Source organism: Oryctolagus cuniculus, chromosome 7 (genome assembly GCF_051225735.1).
Source record: "Oryctolagus cuniculus isolate XC-2025 breed Fujian yellow rabbit chromosome 7, ASM5122573v1, whole genome shotgun sequence".
NCBI lineage: Eukaryota > Metazoa > Chordata > Mammalia > Lagomorpha > Leporidae > Oryctolagus > Oryctolagus cuniculus.
Window position 1 is genome coordinate 104,477,921 of NC_142873.1, and position 19,791 is coordinate 104,497,711.

Genomic DNA, 19,791 nt, shown 5'->3' on the forward strand with positions numbered 1-19,791 from the left:
AGGTCACTGGAGTGGCAACACCTGAAGGAGATGTATAAGTAGATGGCCCCAGATGAGTCACCAAGTGCCCCTACACTTTAGTCTGGTTTGGACAAAAGCACATAAGATTCAGTCATTCTTCCTAGAGAGTCACTGAAATCTACTGAAGTAAAGAAGGCGGTCAATAGTGTGATAACTCTCAGGTTCATTTAGTATTTAGGATTACATGCTTTCAATGACAATGGACATAACAATAGATATGTTAAAGATGTCATTGCCTAATTACCAGGTTAAATGGCTTCTAACTCATTGAATTGAATGCCAACAAGAGACTGTAGACAGCCACAAACCTGCTCTCCTTTCCTTTGATGCTCAGTAATGCATACTGGAATTAATAGCTCATTCATATTTCACTGAGTTCACCTCATGGAATCACTGAGCTAATATGGAAATAATCTGACCAATTTACTTTCCATTAAGCAGGACCTGGAAGCAAATAAGTTTATTTTTAAAGATGAGTTATGTGATTGCTAACTTAAGTAAACTGACAATAAAATTTGCTTTTACTACACAAACATTAGTTTTAAAGTTATTAGAATCTAAGCTGTATCATTTTATAGCTATGTGACCTTGAGCATATAATGAAATACCTCTAAACCAGGGTTTGTCATATGAAAAAAAAAAAAAATAACTTGGTAAGCCATGTAGTAGAAAAACAAGTCTCTGAGGATTTGGACTGGAAAAGTCAAGGAAATAAGAGAACCAATCCAATTGTTCTAGGGAATCAAAAAATGAGAATTCAAAGATTAGAACACAATAGTAAAGTTCAAAAATGTAAACAAAAAACCTCAGAGAAGGAGGCCACACCTTCATTTTGAGACTTAGGATCAGGAATCGATAATACTGAATTTTAAATTGTGTTAATATGATAAAATACTTCATATTCCCAAAACCTTCAGTAAAATCTTATAAACAAATGCCTTACTATCAATGTTTTTTGAAACTAATTTAACTAATTTGGTTAATGCAAGACAGAACAAGACAAACAAAATGAAAAACATAATCCTAAATTCAACTAAATCCTTGGAAGCCACAGGAAATGCAAAAACAAAAGTCCTTTGCAGTAGACCAGCAGGGTTTTATTTTTAGAGAAGGTTTATGTTTCTACAGAAGATACAATAAAGGACCCATTAAATCATTCCTATAGCAATAACCTCCACCTCTTACTTATTCCTTTTTTGTTTCTATTAATAGCAATACTACATCCCTTTGTGTTTTTTACTTGTGTGTTCTATCACTCACAAAAAATATAAGTACCATGTGAACAATTCTTTGTCATTATTTGCATCCTTATAGACTACAACAGGGCCTTGTAACATATTCAGCGCCAACTCCTTGTCCCAGACAAACACACAAAAAAGTGTTCAATGTTCAATGACTAAATGGATGATTGTATACTCAGACCTTAAGTTGTTAGAGAATATGCTGGCTACCTTCCGAATTATACACATAAATAACAATAATATAAAAAATGAACACTGATCATTAACAAGAGAAGAAAGGATGGAAAAGGAGATGTAACATGGGTAAATAAAATAGAAAAAGAATTCAGTGCATTGATAGGAGGACATTCTTCCATGGGAAATGAAACTTTGCTAGGACAGTTTTTCTACTCAGCCATTATCACTATAACACTGCACAACAATCCAGCACAAATGTATTTGCAAAGAACAATTCATACTTATTACTTGCTTGCACATTTGCAAGTTTATTGATGGTCAATTGATCTAGAGTGTGTTTTTCATTCTTCTGGACCTACTGATCAACAGGTTCATATTTCTTTTGATGAGAAGATAAAAGTCAGGAAATGTTCAACAAAATTCCACAGTATTCTTAATAGATTAGAGCCAGTATACTATCTTTATCAACATTACATTGCAAAGCCCCGAATTTGCAAGGCAAAAAAATATACTCCTCTCATGGAGGTCAAGACAGCAGAAAGGTGATGAATACTTGTTCAAGAATCATCTAGTCTTTCACAGTACACTAGCTGATAATAAACCCAAAAATGGCAATGATTTAACAAGGGATTATTTATTGTAAAGGGCAGTTCAGTTGTGGAGGGAATTTTTTCACAGTTGCTAAGTGACCTAGGATTTTAATGGATAGTTGTGCCATCCTCTACATTTCAATTTCCCAAAACTGCACTACCCACTAGAGTATCCATATGTGACAACTGAGCACATTAAATGTGGATTTACTATTAATTAAGACATGCCATAATGTTACAAAATAAACACTGGACTTGGAAGAGATGATATAAATATAAATTATAAAAATAAGTTTTATATTGTGAATACATGTTGAAATAATTTTTTTGGACAGGCAGAGTGGACAGTGAGAGAGAGAGACAGAGAGAAAGGTCTTCCTTTTCCATTGGTTTACCCCGCAATGGCCGCTGTGGCCGGAACGCTGCGGCCGGCGCACCACACTGATCTGAAGCCAGGAGCCAGGTGCAGGTGAAAGTAACAGGTAAAATGTTTTAAAGTGACTACTTGAAAATCTTAAATTATACATCAGAAGTCATGAAAAAGTTCATGGAAAATGTGTATCATAAAAAAATTATGCATGGATATCAAAATGCTATTGCATCAAAATAAACTAATTTTCCATGAACTTTTTGAAGACATTTAACATGTACTCATTTTATGTTTGTTTTAGACAATACTGCTATACACTGCGGCAGTAAAACAGAAGAGTGGACAAACATCACCAGAGATTTTAGGGATTGGGGCCGGCGCTGTGGCACAGTGGGTTAAAGCTCTGACCTGAGCGCTGGCATCCCATATGCGCACTGGTTTTAGTCCTGGCTGCTCTTCTTCTGATCCAGCTCTCTGCTATGGCCTGGGAAAGCAGTAGAAGCTGGCCCAGGTCCTTGAGCCCCTGTGAAGTAGGCAGGCATACAGGTTAAAATCGATTAGGCTTGTGAGCTGGAAGACCACACCTTCGCCATGCCCCTGTGTGACCTCACGCCCTACCTGATACCTTCACCACCCCCTGTGTGACCTCATGCCCCTACCTGGCCACACCTGGGTGCCCACCAGCCAAGCAGGTTAATTAACCGCTCCCTTTGGAAGTGGGTTAAAAGCCTGGGACACAGTGTGTCCCGCCCTTCTCTTCTTCCCTGGCCTCTAGCCAGGAGGGGGCTGGCTGTAGCCCTGCGCAACCAGGGTGCATGGCCTTCAGGCCACCCGCCATAGGCTTCCTGGCCTAGATGCTCCTCCATGTGGCTGGTTCCTTGTGCTTAGTATGAACCCAGATTTACCCCCTCTCTCTCTCTCTTAGATAAAGCTCTCACTCTCCTATGCATCTTTCACACAAAATAAAAGCTTAAAATGAACCAGGCTGCCTCATTTATTTATGTTGGTATTTAGAATTCTTCTCTAAATATTAGGCAAGAACCCTCTCAGGCTTACTAATATTGGGGATTTATTAATAAGCATATGGTGATATCGTATGGCACCCCAAATTCTGGTAGCATATGTGGCATCCCAGATGGCACTTCTGGGGAATTTTAAGAGCCACATTTTTGTATAGATTTTAGGGGTCCATTTTCCAATATCACCTGCACCCACGTGGGAGACCCAGAAGAAGCTCCTGGCTCCTGGCTTCAGATCGGCACAGCTCCTGCCATTGCAGCCCTCTGGGGAGTGAACCAGAGGATGGAAGACCTCTCTCTCTGTCTCTACCTCTCTCTGTAACTCTGTCTTTCAAATAAATAAAATAAATTTTTAAAAAAAGATTTTAGTGACCATCCTTAGACAGTAGTAATGACCCTGCTTGTACTCCAATGACCAGAACTTTCATTAAGCACAGGGAGGGCTAAGAATGCAGTAGATCAGGAAAAAGATACAACAGAGAAAGGGAACATAGACCAAAATCCTTGATGAACATAGATACAAAAATCCTCAATAAAATACTAGCTAATGGAATCCAAAAACACAACTGAAAGAAAGAAAAAGAGGGAGAAACCCAAATCTATAAAATCAGAAATGAAAAAAAAGTATAACAGATATCACAAAAGTAAAAGGATTCATCAGGAATTACTACAAAGTGTTGTATGGCAACAAATTGGAAAACGTAGAAGAAAATGGATAGACTTCTGAAATATACAACCTTTCAAAATTGAGTCTGGAAGACAGAAAACTTAAACAGACCGATAACCAAGATGGAGGATAAATTAGCAATAAAGACCCCCACCAACAAAGAAAAGCCAAGGATCGAATAGCTTCACTGCTGAATTTAAATCAGCAATTCAGAATTAAAATTCCATCAGAAATTTAAAGAAGAATTAATTCCAATTCTTCTCAAGCCACTCAAAACAAGTGAAATGGAGGGAATACTCCCAAACTCCATCTATGAAGCCTGCTTCACCTTAATTCCTAAACCAGAAAAATATACAACAGAGAAAGAGAACTAAAAGACAATATCCCTGATGAACATAGATGCAAAAATCCTCAACAAAATATGATCTAATCAAATCCCAAAAACACATCAGAAAGATCATTCACCCAGACTAAGTGGGATTTATCCCTGGTACTCTGGGATGGCTCAACATTTGCAAATCAATAAATATAATATATCACATTAACTGAAGAACAAAAACACTATGATTATCTCAATAGATGCAGAGATAGCATTTGATAAAATACAACATCATTTCATGATAAAAACTTTAAGCAAGTCAGGTATAGAAGGAGCATTCCTCAACACAATCAGGTAATTTATGACAAGCCCACTGCCAGCATCCTACTATATGAGGAAATGTTGGACATATCCCCTCTAAGATCTGGAACCAGACAAGAATGCCTACTCTCACCATTGCTATTCAATATAGTTCTGGAAGTTTTAACCAGAGCCATTAGGCAAGAAAAAGAAATCAAAGGGTTAAAAATCGGGAAGGAGGAAGTCAAATTATCCTTATTTGCAGATGACATGATTCTTTATTTAGGGGATCCAAAAGACTCCACTGAGAGACTACTGGGATTAATAAAAGACTTTGTTAGTTGTCACCGATCAGGGAGAACATATGATATTTGTCCCTTTGGGACTGGCTTAATTCACTCAGCATGATGTTTTCCAAATTCCTCCATCTTGTTGCAAATGACCGGGTATCGTTGTTTTTGACTGCTGTATAGTATTTGATAGAGTACAGTAACTGAGCACCAAAGGGGAAACTTGTTGAAATGAAATGGACACTATGAGAAACAGTGACTTGATCAGCTCTTGTCCTGATGGTTGATGTACAATACAATACTTTATTCATTTTAGTATTTTTTTTGTTCTAGTACCATTGGTTGAACTCGGTTATTAACACACAATTATTCTTAGGTGTTTAAATTTTAACTGAAAAGTGATCCCTGTTAGGAATTTGGAAAACATTATGCTGAGTGAAATAAGCCAATCCCAAGGGACAAATACCACTTGTTCTCCTTGATAGGTGACAACTAACTGAGCACCAAAAAGGAAACCTGTTAAAGTGAAGGGAACATTATGAGAAACAGTGACTTGATCAGCCCTCACCCTGACTGTTGATGAGCAACTTAATATGTTACCCTTCTCAGTATTTTTTTTTTGTTAGTTCTACTTAATACTTTTGGTTGAATACTGTAATCAATACACAATTCTTCTTAAGTGCTGAAACTTAACTGAAAAGTGATTGCTGTTAAATATAAGAGTGGGAATAAAAGAGGAAAGAGATGTGCAATTCGGGACATGCTCAAGCTGACTTACCTCAAACGGTAGAGTTAGAAACATACCAGGGGATTCCAATTCAATCCCATCAAGGTGGCATGTACCAATGCCATCTCACTAGTCCCAGTGATCAATTTCTGTTCACAATTGATCATAATGATAGGACTAAGAACCAAAGGGATCACATAAACAAGAATAGTGTCTGTAAATACTAGCTGATAGAATAAAAAAGGGAGAGAATGATCCAACATGGGAAGTGAGATACACAGCAGACCCATAGAATGGCAGATGTCCTAAAAAGCACTCTGGCCTCAGAATCAGCCCTAAAGGCATGCAGATCCAGCTGAAAAGCCCATGAGAGTATTTCAGGCATGGAAAGCCAAGACACTCTGGGGAAAAAAAAAAAAAAAAACAACCTAAATGAAAGATCTCCGCGAGTGAGATCCCAGTGGAAAGAACAGGTCATCAAAGAAGGAGGTGCCTTTCTCTGAAGGGAGGAGAGAACTTCCACTTTGTCCATGGCCTTGTCTAAATATGATCAGAGTTGGTGAACTCAGGGGGCTTCCATAGCCTTGGCAGCTCATGACAAGAGCCTAGGGTGATTACTGAGGCCATAAACAAGAGTGTCCATTTGTTAAGTCAACAACAGGAGTCACTGTGCACTTAGTCCTCATGTAGGATCTTTGGCCTTAGTGTGCTGTACATTGAGATTTAATGCTATAACTAGTACTCAAACAGTACTTTGCACTTTATGTTTCTGTGTGGGAGCAAACTGTTGAAATCTTTACTTCATGTATGCTAAACTGATCTTCTGTATATAAAGAGAATTGAAAATGAATCTTGATGTGAATGGAAGGGGAGAGGGAGTGGGAAAGGGGAGGGTTGTGGGTGGGAGGGACGTTATTGGGGGGGAAGCCATTGTAATCCATAAATCGTACTTTGGAAATTTATATTCATTAAATAAAAGTTAAAAAAATAAAAGACTTTGATAAATTGGCAGGATATAAATTAGCACACAAAAATCACAGCCTTTGAAAACACAGACAATGCCAGGACTGAGAAAGAATTTCTAAGATCAATCACATTCACAATAGCTACAAACGATTTTAAATATCTTGGAATAAATTTAACCAATAATTTCCAAAATCTCTACAATATAAATTAAAAAACATTAAAGAAATAGAAGAAGACACAAAAAATTGGAAAATTTTTTTCATGTTCATGGATTGGAAGAATCAATATCATCAAAATGTCCTGGGGGCTAGTGTTGCGGCACGGTGGGTTAAAGCCACCACATGCATCATGGGCATCCCCTATGGGCACTAGTTCAAGTCTTGTCTGCTCCACTTCCAATCCAGCTCTCTATGGCCTGGGAAAGCAGTACAAAATGGCCCAAGTCCTTGAGCCCCTACACCTGTATAGGAGATCTCCAAGAAGCTCTTGGCTCCTGGCTTCAGATCAGCTCAACTCGGGCCACTATGGTCATTTGAGAAGTGAACTAGCAGAAGGAAGACTAATCTTTTTATTTGGCCCTACCTCTCTCTGTAACTCTGACTTTCAAATAAATTAAATAAATCTTTTTTTAAAAAATGCCCATACTACAGAAATCAATTTAAAGATTCAATGCAATCCCAACCAAAATGCCAACAACATTCTTCTCAGATCTGCAAAAATGATGCTTCAATATATGTGGAAATACAAGAGACCCTGAATAGCTAAAACAATCTTATACAACAAAAACAAGTCCAAGGCATCACAATACCTTATTTCAAGACATACTGCAGGCCAGTTATAAGCCAAACAGCCTAGTACTGGCACAAAAACCCATATGTAGACCAATGTAACAGAACAGAAACTCCAGAAATCAATTGATGCATCTACAATCAACTTATCTTTGATAAGGAAGTTAAACTCAATCTCTGGAGCAAGTATAGTCTCTTCAACAAATGGTACTGGGAAAATTGGATCTCTGTATGAAACAAGACCCCTACCTTATACCTTACACAAAAATCCACTCAAAATAGATCAAGGACCTAAATCTGATACCTTTAAATCACTAGAGAACACTGGTGAAACTCTGCAAGACATTGGCATAAGCAAAGACTTCTTGGAAAAGACTCTAGAAGCACAAAGTAAAAATTGACAAAAGGGATTATAACAAACTGAGAAGCTTCTGTAGTGTGAAAGACACACTCAGCAAAGTGAACAAGCAACCAACAGAATGGGACAACATATTTGCAAACTATGCAACTGATAAAGGGTTAATATCCAGAATCTATAAAGAGCTCAAGAAACTCAACAACAAGAAAAGAAAAATCCAGTTAAGAATTGACAAAAGACTTGAGCAGATTATTTTCAAGACAGGAAATTTAAATGGCCAACAGACACATGAAAAAATACTCAAGATAACTTGCTATCAGGGAAAAGCAAATCAAAACCACAATGAGGTTTCACTTCACCCCAGTTAGTGTAGCTCTCAGACAGAAATCAACAAACAACCAATGGTGAGGATGTGGAGAAAAAGGTACCCGAATCCACTGTTGTTGAGAATGTTAAAAATTGCAGCCACTGTGGAAGAAACTATGGGAATACCTTAGAAATCTAAATATAGACCTAGCATATGATCCAGCCATTCCACTCCTAGGAATTTATGCGAACCAAAAGAAATCAGCAATGAAAGAGTTATCTGTACTCCTATGTTCATTGCAGCACAATTCACAATAGATAAGATATGGAATCAACCCAGATGTTCATCAACTGATGACTGCATAAAGAAATTATACACTATACACATTATATATACATTTGTATATACATGTATATACAATTGTATATACATTATACACTATACCCTGACTGTTAATGAACAACTTAATACATTATCCCTCTTAGTAGTTTTTTTGTCTGTTCTACTTAATATGACTGGTTTAATTCTGTAATTAATACACAGTTATTCTTAAGTGTTGAAAATTAACTGAAATGTGATCCCTGTTAAACATAAGAGTAGGAATAAGAGAGGGAAGAGATGTATAATTTGGGACATGCTCAAGCTGACTTGCCCCAAATGGTAGAGTTAGAAACATACCAGGGGATTCCAATTCAATCCCATCAAGGTGGCATGTACCAATGCCATCTCACTATTCCAAGTGATCAATTTCAGTTCACAATTGATCATAATGAAAGGACTAAGAGTCAAAGGGAGCACATAAACAAGTCTAGTACCTGCTAACACTAACTGATAGAATAAATAAAGGGGAGAGAATGATCCAACATGGGAAGTGAGATACTCAGCAGACTCATAGAATGGCAGATGTCCTAAACAGCACTCTGGCCTCAGAATCAGTCCTAAAGGCACTCGGATCTGGCTGAAAAGCCCATGAGAGTATTTCAGGCATGGAAAGCCAAGACACTCTGGCAAAAAGATCTCTGTGAGTGAGATCCCAGTGGAAAGAACAGGTCTTCAAAGAAGGAGGTACCTTTCTCTGAAGGGAGGAGAGAACCTCCACTTTGACTATGACCTTGTCTAAACAAGATAAGAATCGGAGAACTCAGAGGGCTTCCATAGCCTTGGAAACTCATGACTGGAACATAGGGAGATTACTGATGCCATAGACAGGAGTGTCAATTGGTAAAGTCAACAACAGGAGTCACTGTGCACTTACTCCTCATGTAGGATCTCTGTCCTTAATGTGCTGTGCATTGAGATTTAATGCTATAACGAGTATTCAAACAATATATTTCACTTTGTGTTTCTACGGGGGTGCAAACTGTTGAAATCTTTACTTAATGCATTCTAAACTGATCCTCTGTAAAAAAAAGAAATTATCAACTCCCAACTTGACTCTCACTGGGATTAAACATGACAATAGGTCTGATCTGATTTCATCATCATTTAAAAAAAATCATCTATTATTTTTCACTTTATGTTTCTGTGTGGGAGCAAACTGTTGAAATCCTTACTTAATGTATACTAAGCTGATCTTCTGTATATTAAGATAATCGAAAATGAATCTTGATGTGAATGGAAGGGGAGAGGGAGTGGGAAAGGGGAGGGTTGTGGGTGGGAGGGACGGTATGTGGGGAAAGCCATTGTAATCCATAAATCGTACTTTGGAAATTTATATTCATTAAATAAAAGTTAAAAAAATACCAAAAAAAAAGAAATTATACACTATAGATTAAAAAACAATACAGGCTGGTGCTGTGGCTCACTTGGCTAATCCTCCACCTGTGGTGCCAGCACCCTGGGTTCTAGTCCTACTTGGGGTGCTGGACTCTGTCCCGATTGCTCCTCTTCCAGACCAGCTCTCTGCTGTGGCCCAGGAAGGCAGTAGAGGATGACCCAAGTGCACCTGGCTCCTGGTTTCCGATTGACACAGTGCGCTGGCTGTAGCAGCCATCTGGGAGGTGAACCAACGGCAAAAGGAAGACTTTTCTCTCTGTCTGTCTGTCTCTCTCTCTCACTGTCCACTCTGCCTGTCAAAAAAATAATAATAATAATATAAAAAACGGTAAAAAAATGAAATCCTGTCTTTTGCATTAAGAATATTTGCAACTGGACACCATTATATTTAGTGAAATAAGCCAGTCCCCAAAAGACAGAAAACATATGTTTTCCTTGATCTGAGGCAACTGATAGAGTACCTAAAATATAATGTATTGGAGTTAAATGGACCTTCTGAGATTTGATGATTGTTTACAACTCTTTTCTCTACTGTTGAGGAACAGTGTCTTTTTCTTCATATTACTTGTTGTACTCTTTACTTAGTGTAGGATTAACCCTATGAGTATTATGTAAACTGAAAACAGTACTTTGTAAAAATTAAGAGTGGGAATAGGAAAAGGAGGAGGAAGAAATTTTAGATCCTGGGCAAGAGGGAGGGCAAGGTGGAAAGAATTACTATGTTCCTAAATCTGTTTTAATGAAATACATGAAACTTGTATACCCTAAATAAAATTTTAAGAAGAATTTCACCAGAGCATATACTGCAAAGAAACCTGTTCTTGGTGTGTTTGCAAGTTCATATCTCCCTGTTCTGTGCTCTTGGATTGCTGTTTCTGTGTAGCAATTGCCAAGCCATTATTTAATGACTGATGATGGGTATTAAATATTTGATCATTTTCCCGTAAACCTTATCTCACCTGTTCTTCGAGAAAAGGGTAACATTTATATTCCATTTTTGCAGCTGCCTTGATACAAAAGTGTAATTGACTGTGAAATATAATCTTAATTTTTTCTTTGTCCATATGATAGGTTGATACAGAAGGAAAATTTTCCTTGGGAGTTAATATTAATATATTCCAAAAGAATTCTATTCACTGGATTTTCCCTATATGTTCCATGGAACACATTTTAGGAGCCACCTGCCCGCTTTCTAACTAACTACTTTTACATTCACAGGTAACAGAACAATTCTATATCAAGACCATTTGGCTAGAAAGACCTTTTTCATCACATTAAAGGGCACTGGAGATATAGCAGAGCACAATAAAAACACATTTTTGCCTTCATGTAACTTACAGTCCATCAAAGAAAATCAGAAAACTAAAGAATTAATTATGATCATATGTTATGATAGGATTAAGGCAGACTGCTTCCCAAGGAAAAAACATATTACTAAGGAAATTAAAGAATGAAGATTGTTAAGAGGCACTAATCAATATTGTAATCAGAAGAATATTTGAAGCATATATGAAAGCACAAGGAAAAGAGAGAACAACTCAGTAAGAAGGAATTATATAAAACATCTTTTAACCAAAGTGTGGATCACAGGAGAGGAACTATGAGACAAAAGTGCACAGTGGTGGCCCAGAGGAAGGAATGAAGAAGGGCAGAGAACAAGTCATGACATCTTCACAAAAGTTGAGTTTGATGAGCAACTTATCCCAGATATAAGCAAAGGAAATAATAGCAAGAGGAAAAGCATAGGGGTATGAACTGACAAGTAAGGTATCCAAGAGTTTCTAACTAATATGTGACAAATCCGAGGCAGTCCCACTCCATGGTCTAAATTCTAATCCTTCTTACCAGGTTGGGGCCATCATAGACAGCAATGTAAAATACAGAACAAGAGTCTGTGTTTGAGTTCTCCAGAAAAACAGAATCCATAGCAGATACCTAGATTTATAGAAATATTTACTATGAGGAATTGGCTCACAGGATTGTGGAGGCTGAGAAGTCTCATATCTGTCAACTGCAAGCTGGTGACCCAGGCAAGTTAATGGTGAGGTTCCATTTCAAACACAAAGACTTGAATCAGGAGAAGCAATGGGGTAAGTCACAGCGAGACTGAAGGCCCAAGAACCAGGAACACTGATGGCCAAGGGCAGAATAAGATACATGTGTTAACTCAAGCAGAAAATAACAAATTCCTCCTTCTCCCACTTTTTGTTCTGTTAAGGGCGTCAAGGGTTTGGTTGATGGCCCTCCACATTGGCAAGGGCAGATCTTCTTTACTCAGTTTACTCATTGAAACGCTAGTATCTTCTGGAAACATCCTCACAGAAACAGAAGCAATGTTTGCCAGCTATCTGGGCATTCCTTAGCCCAGTCAAGTTGACATATAAAATTAACAACCATGAGTCCTAGAGTAGGTGTTCTATGTCATGCCCAAATAGCACACAATCAAGTTTCACTTAGTTCCTTAACATTTATAACACACCTTCCCATTTATTCCTCACACTGATCACTGAGCCTGCTATTCCTAGGTACATATTACAAATGTAAAACAAGTCCTGAAATCTGGTATTGTGATGCCTCCGGCTTTGTTTTTGTTGTACAAGATTGCTTTAGCTATTCGAGGTCTCTTGTGCCTCCATATAAATTTCAGCACCATTTTTTCCAGATCTGAGAAGAAGGTCTTCGGTATCTTGATTGGTATTGCATTGAATCTGTAAATTGCTTTTGGGAGAATGGACATTTTGATGATATTGATTCTTCCAATCCATGAGCATGGAAGATTTTTCCATTTCTTGGTATCCTCTTCTATTTCTTTCTTTAAGGTTTTGTAATTTTCATCGTAGAGATCTTTAACGTCTTTGGTTAAGTTTATTCCAAGGTATTTGATTGTTTTTGTAGCTATTGTGAATGGGATTGATCTTAGAAGTTCTTCCTCAGCCATGGCATTGTCTGTGTATACAAAGGCTGTTGATTTTTGTGCATTGATTTTATACCCTGCTACTTTGCCAAACTCTTCTATGAGTTCCAATAGTCTCTTAGTAGAGTTCTTTGGGTCCCCTAAATACAGAATCATGTCATCTGCAAAGAGGGATAGTTTGAGTTCTTCCTTCCCAATTTGTATCCCTTTAATTACTTTTTCTTGCCTAATAGCTCTGGCTAGAACTTCCAGAACTATATTGAATAGCAGTGGTGAGAGTGGGCATCCCTGTCTGGTTCCAGATTTCAGTGGAAATGCTTCCAACTTTTCCCCATTCAATAGGATGTTGGCTGTGGGTTTTTCATAGATTGCTTTGATTGTATTGAGGAATGTTCCTTCCATACACAGTTTGCTTAGAGTTTTCGTCATGAACGGGTGTTGTATTTTATCAAATGCTTTCTCGGCATCTATTGAGATAATAATATGGTTTTTCTTCTGCAGTCTGTTAATGTGGTGTATCACATTGATTGTCTTGCGCACATTAAACCATCCCTGCATACCAGGGATAAATCCCACTTGGTCTGGGTGGATGATCTTTCTGATGTGTTGTTGCATTCTATTGGCCAGAATTTTATTGAGGATTTTTGCATCTATGTTCATCAGGGATATTGGTCTGTAATTCTCTTTCAGTGCTGCATCTTTCTCTGGCTTAGGAATTAAGGTGATGCTGGCTTCATAGAAAGAATTTGGGAGGACTCCCTCTTCTTCGATTGTTCTGAATAGTTTGAGAAGAATTGGAGTTAGTTCTTCTTTAAACGTCTGGTAGAATTCAGCAGTGAATCCATCTGGTCCTGGGCTTTTCTTTGTTGGGAGGGCCTTTATTACTGTTTCAATTTCTGTCTCAGTTATGGGTCTGTTTAGGTTTTCGATGTCTTCCTGGTTCAATTTAGGCAGGTTGCATGTGTCCAGGAATCTATCCATTTCTGATAGGTTTCCCTGTTTGCTGGCATACAAGTCCTTGTAGTAATTTCTGATGATTCTTTTTATTTCTGTGGTGTCTGTTGTTACATTTCCTTTTTCATCTCTGATTTTATTGATTTGGGTCTTTTCTCTTCTTTTTTTAGTTAGTTGGGCCAATGGGGTGTCAATTTTGTTTATTTTTTCAAAAAACCAGCTCTTCGTTTGGCTGATTTTTTGTAATGTTTTTCTTGATTCAATCCTGTTGATTTCTTCTCTGATTTTAATGATTTCTCTTCTCCTACTAGATTTGGGTCTGATTTGCTGTAGGTTTTCTAGATCCTTGAGGTGAATTGAAAGCTCATCTATTTGGTGTCTTTCCAATTTCTTGATGTAGGCACCTATTGATATAAACTTTCCTCTTAACACTGCTTTTGCTGTGTCCCATAAGTTTTGGTATGTTGTGCTGTTATCCTCATTTACTTCCAGAAAGTTTTTGATTTCTCTTTTGATTTCTTCTATGACCCATTGTTCATTCAGGAGCATGTTGTTCAATCTCCATGTGTTTGCGTATGCTCTAGGGATTCCTGAGTTACTAATTTCCAACTTCATTCCTTTATGGTCTGAGAAGCTGCATGGTATGATTCTAATTCTTTTGAATTTGCTCAGACTTGCTTTATGGCCTAGTATGTGGTCAATCCTAGAGAAGCTTCCATGTACTGCTGAGAAGAATGTAAAATCTTTAGCTGTAGGATTGAAAGTTCTGTATATATCTGTTAGATCCATTTGGGCTATGGTGTCGTTTAAATCTACTGTATCCTTGTTGATCTTCTGACCGGATGATCTGTCTATTTCTGAGAGTGGAGTATTGAAGTCCCCCAGTACTACTGTATTGGGGTCTAAGTCTCCCTTTAAGTCCGTTAATAAATCTTTTAGATAAACTGGTGCCCTGTAGTTAGGTGCATATACATTGATAATTGTTATATCTTCCTGTTGAATTGATCCCTTAATCATTATGTAGTGTCCCTCTTTGTCTCTCTTAACAGTTTTTGTGGTAAAGTTTATGTTGTCCGATATTAAGATGGCTACACCCGCTCTTTTTTCATTTCTGTTGGCATGGTATATCTTTTTCCAGCCTTTCACTTTCAGTCTGTATGGATCTTTGTTGGAAAGATGTGTTTCTTGTAAGCAGCAAATAGATGGGTTTTGTTCCTTAACCCAATCAGCCAATTGGTGTCTTTTAACTGGACAGTTCAGGCCATTCACGTTCAAAGTGACTAATGATAAGTGGTAACTTTGCCCTGCCATTTGCCAAAGATAAGTTCTAATATATGCTTTGAATTCCCTGTGATCTTTTGCTGTGAGGTTTCCTTCCTTGGTTTCCTTCCTTTACCTTCTTTCATATTGATGACCGTGTTTCTGTGTTTCTGTGTGTAACACATCTTTAAGCATCTTTTGCAGGGCTGGACGAGTGGCAACAAATTCTTTCAATTTCTGTTTGCAATGAAAAGTCTTTATTTCACCTTCATTCACAAATGATAGCTTTGCAGGATATAATATTCTGGGCTGGCAGTTGTTCTCTCTTAGTACCTGGGCTATATCTCGCCATTCCTCCTAGCTTTTAGAGTTTCTGATGAGAAGTCAGCTGTGAGTCTGATTGGAGATCCTCTGAGAGTAATCTGACGTTTCTCTCTTGCACATTTTAGGATCTTTTCTTTATGTTTCACTGTGGAGAGTTTAATTACAACGTGTCGTGGTGAGGATCTCTTTTGGTCGTGTTTATTAGGGGTTCTGTGAGCTTCCTGTACTAGGATTTCTCTGTCCTTCTCCAAACCTGGGAAATTTTCTGCTAATATTTCACTAAAAAGGCCTTCTAATCCTTTCTCCCTCTCCATGCCTTCAGGAACTCCTAGAACCCGAATGTTGGGTTTTTTAATAGTATCCTGAAGATTCCCGACAATATGTTTTAGATTTCTAATTTCCTCTTCTTTTCTTTGGTCTGACTGTATCCTTTCCTGTTCTCTGTCTTCTAAGTCCGATATTCTCTCTTCTGCTTCACCCATTCTGTTTGTAAGGCTCTCTATTGTGTTTTTCATTTGATCTATTGAATTCTTCACTTCAGTCACTATCCCAGTTTCCTGTTGTACTAGTTGTTTCGTTTCATTTTGATTCCTCCTTAATATTTCATTTTCACGAGAGAGATTTTCTATCTTGTCCATTAAGGATTTGTGTAGTTCCAGAATTTGTTTTTGAGAACTTCTTAATGTTCTTATCAATTTTTTGAGATCTGCTTCTTGCATTTCTTCTATGTCATCATCTTCATAATCTTGAATTGGGGTGTCTTTTTCATTTGAGGGCATCATGGTGACTTCCTTGTTTTTATTACCTCGGTTTTTGCTTTTGTTATTTGGCATATTGGAGATATTTGGTTTCTTCACAAAGCCGGAGGCATCACAATACCAGATTTCAGGACATACTACAGGGCAGTTGTAATTAAAACAGCATGGTACTGGTACAGAAACAGATGGATAGACCAATGGAACAGAATTGAAACACCAGAAATCAACCCAAACATCTACAGCCAACTTATATTTGATCAAGGATCTAAAACTAATTCCTGGAGCAAGGACAGTCTATTCAATAAATGGTGCTGGGAAAATTGGATTTCCACGTGCAGAATCATGAAGCAAGACCCCTACCTTACACCTTACACAAAAATCCACTCAACATGGATTAAAGACCTAAATCTACGACCTGACACCATCAAGTTACTAGAGAACATTGGAGAAACCCTTCAAGATATTGGCACAGGCAAAGAGTTTCTGGAAAAGACCCGGGAGGCACAGGCAGTCAAAGCTAAAATCAACTATTGGGATTGCATCAAATTGAGAAGTTTCTGTGCTGCAAAAGAAACAGTCAGGAGAGTGAAGAGACAACCGACAGAATGGGAAAAAATATTTGCAAACTATGCAACAGATAAAGGGTTAATAACCAGAATCTACAAAGAGATCAAGAAACTCCACAAAAACAAAACCAACAACCCACTTAAGAGATGGGCCAAGGACCTCAATAGACATTTTTCAAAAGAGGAAATCCAAATGGCCAACAGGCACATGAAAAAATGTTCAAGGTCATTAGCAATCAGGGAAATGCAAATCAAAACCACAATGAGGTTTCACCTTACCCCGGTTAGAATGGCTCACATGCAGAAATCTACCAACAACAGATGCTGGCGAGGATGTGGGGAAAAAGGGACACTAACCCACTGTTGGTGGGAATGCAAACTGGTCAAGCCACTATGGAAGTCAGTCTGGAGATTCCTCAGAAACCTGAAGATAACCCTACCGTTCGACCCAGCCATCCCACTCCTTGGAATTTACCCAAAGGAATTTAAATTGGCAAACAAAAAAGCGGTCTGCACCCTAATGTTTATTGCAGCTCAATTCACAATAGCTAAGACCTGGAACCAACCTAAATGCCCATCAACGATAGACTGGATAAAGAAATTATGGGATATGTACTCTTTAGAATACTATACCGCAGTAAGAAACAACGAAATCCAGTCATTTGCAACAAAATGGAGGAATCTGGAACACATCATGCTGAGTGAAATAAGCCAGTCCCAAAGGGACAAATACCATATGTTCTCCCTGATCGGTGACGACTGACTGAACACCAAGAGGGAAACCTGTTGGAGTGAGGTGGACACTATGGGAAATGGTGGCTTGATCAGCATAGCCCTGACTGTTAATGAACAACTTAATACATTATCTCTCTTAGTAGTTTTTTTTATCTGTTCTACTTAATATGACTGGTTTAGATCTGTAATTGATGCACAGTTATTCTTAAGTGTTGAAAATTAACTGAAATGTGATCCCTGTTGAACATGGTGGTGGGAATGGGAGAGGGAAGAGATGTATAATTTGGGACATGCTCAGGCTGACTTGCCCCAAGTGGTGGAGTTGGAAGCATACCAGGGGATTCCAATTCAATCCCATCGAGGTGGCATGTACCAATGCCATCTCACTGTTCCAGGTGATCAGTTTCAGTTCACAGTTGGTCATGGTGAAGGGACTGGGAGTCAAAGGGAACACATAGACAAGTCTAGTACCTGCTAACGCTAACCGATGGAGTAAATAAAGGGGAGAGTGATCCAACATGGGAAGTGAGATACTCAGCAGACTCATAGAATGGCAGATGTCCTAAATAGCACTCTGGCCTCAGAATCAGCCCTAAAGGCATTCGGAGCTGGCTGAAAAGCTCATGAGAGTATTTCAGGCATGGAAAGCCAAGACACTCTGGCAAAAGATCTCTGCGAGTGAGATCCCAGTGGAAAGAACAGGTCATCAAAGAAGGAGGTACCTTTCTCTGAAGGGAGGAGAGAACCTCCACTTTGACTATGACCTTGTCTAAACAAGATAAGAGTCGGAGAACTCAGAGGGCTTCCATAGCCTTGGAAACTCATGACTGGAGCATAGGGAGATTACTGACGCCATAGACAGGAGTGTCAATTGGTAAAGTCAACAACAGGAGTCACTGTGCACTTACTCCTCATGTAGGATCTCTATCCTTAATGTGCTGTACATTGAGATTTAATGCTATAACGAGTACTCAAACAATATATTTCACTTTGTGTTTCTATGGGGGTGCAAACTGTTGAAATCCTTACTTAATGCATACTAAACTGATCCTCTGTAAAAAAAAAAAAAAAAAAAAAAAAAGAAAAAAGAAAAAAAAAAAGAAATTACCAGTTCCCAACTTGACTCTCACTGGGATTAAACATGACAATAGGTCTGATCTGATTTCATCATCATTTAAAAAAAATCATCTATTATTTTTCACTTTATGTTTCTGTGTGGGAGCAAACTGTTGAAATCCATACTTAATGTACACTAAGCTGATCTTCTGTATATTAAGATAATCGAAAATGAATCTTGATGTGAATGGAAGGGGAGAGGGAGTGGGAAAGGGGAGGGTTGCGGGTGGGAGGGATGTTATGGGGGGGAAGCCATTGTAATCCATAAGTCGTACTTTGGAAAATTATATGCATTAAATAAAAGTTTAAAAAAAAATGTAAAACAAGACAAACAAAAAAATAAATAAATAAAACAAAAAAGTGGGCAGGCGTTTGGCCTAGAAGTTAAGTTTCTAATTGGAACACCAGAATTTCATATTTCAGTGCCTGGGATTCAAGTTCTGGCTCTGTTCCCAATTTCTGATTCTCATGATGGCTGAAGCACTTGAGTCCCTGCCACTCACAAAGGAGACCTGAGTTGAGTTCCTAGCTTCCAGGTTTGGTATGGCCCATCCTAGCTGTTGGAGGCATTGAGGGGTTTATCTACAGATGGGAACTCTGTCTATCTATGTTTGTTTCTCTTCCTCCCAAAACAAAAATGTAAAATAAGACAGAACCACAGAGAGATTAAATGATCACCCAAGGCAATAAAACCAGTAAATCATAATATGTGAGAATATAAACCCAGGTCTTCAAATGCTAAAATATTGACCCTTCATATTAAGTAACACTAAGAATTATGTCAACATTAAATAATCCAGCTATGTAAATTTATTAGCAGCGGACTTATGAATCCTACAATATGAAAATAGAATTAGAAGTCTGAAAACTGTTAAAGACTTCAACTCCCTGGCTTCTTCCTATTACCAAACAAGAAGCAGAGCTATTATATCAGTAGTCTAGGAATTTGCTCTCTGGATCAGTCATTCCTATAAAATAAATAAAAAGAAATGTATTTCTAACAGCAGTCTGAATATATTTAGAGGAAAATAATTTGAAGTTATGTCATATTTTACCAAAGAATTAAAAGAAAATATTAGTCATGCCTGCAGCTTTTCAAATAGAGAAAGTGAGTTCATTTATCTTCTGTTGACCTGCTGTTTAATTTTTGTATATTGTGTTCAGTTGATGGTGTAGTCAATAGCTTTTAGCAAACATATATGGTGCAGCCTGCACCGTGGCATAGTGGACAAAGGCTCCGCCTGCAGT